An 816-nucleotide genomic window follows, 5' to 3' on the forward strand; every position below is an offset into this window, starting at 1 on the left:
CCTTGAGCTCCATGCACACCGCGAGCTGCCTGTACACCGCGAGTTGCCATTACACCGCGAGCTGCATGTACACCGCGAGCTGCCTGTACACCGCGAGGTGTATATACACCGCAGGTGTATATAATAGATCTCCGTATCTACGCGTACAGCCCGAGTGTATATAAAGCTGCAGCTGTATGTACAGCACGGACGAGAGCGCGGGGTGTATGTACACCTCAATATATCTACGCCTACACCACCGAGTGTATGTACACCGCCAGCTGTATCTACACCTACACCACCAGGTGTATGCACAGCAGCAACTCTACCCTGCCCCTGGGTTCGGGTGTATGTACACCTCCCGCTGTATCGCGGGGTGTATGTACACCCCAAGCAACGCAGACACCGTGGGGTGTATGTGCAGCTTCATCTCTCTACGCCTACACCACCGAGTGTATGTACACCGCCAGCTGTATGTACACCACAGGGCCCAGTGTATGTACACCTCAACCTTCACAACCACCAGCAGCAGCAGCAGCAGCAGCAGCAGCAGCAGCAGCAGACTGCCAGCTGCATGCATATGGAGAGCTGCATGCTGGTGACGGCGACTATAAGAGACAGAGCAACCCCCCCCCCTCTCTCTCTCTCTCTTTATCTCTCTTTCTCTTTCTCTCTCTCTTTCTCTCTCTTTCTCTTTCTCTCTCTTTCTCTCTCTCTATACCCTACACCAGCACCAGCTGTACGTACACCTCGTTCTGCACTGTGAGCATGAGGAGCTGCATGTACACCCCAGCACGTGTATCTGCATCGCGAGCTCGGCGTAAAAAAGAAAAAAAA

The sequence above is a fragment of the Eimeria mitis genome, genomic scaffold (genome assembly GCF_000499745.2).
Source record: "Eimeria mitis Houghton genomic scaffold, Emh_scaff3723, whole genome shotgun sequence".
In the NCBI taxonomy this organism is placed as follows: Eukaryota; Apicomplexa; class Conoidasida; order Eucoccidiorida; family Eimeriidae; genus Eimeria; species Eimeria mitis.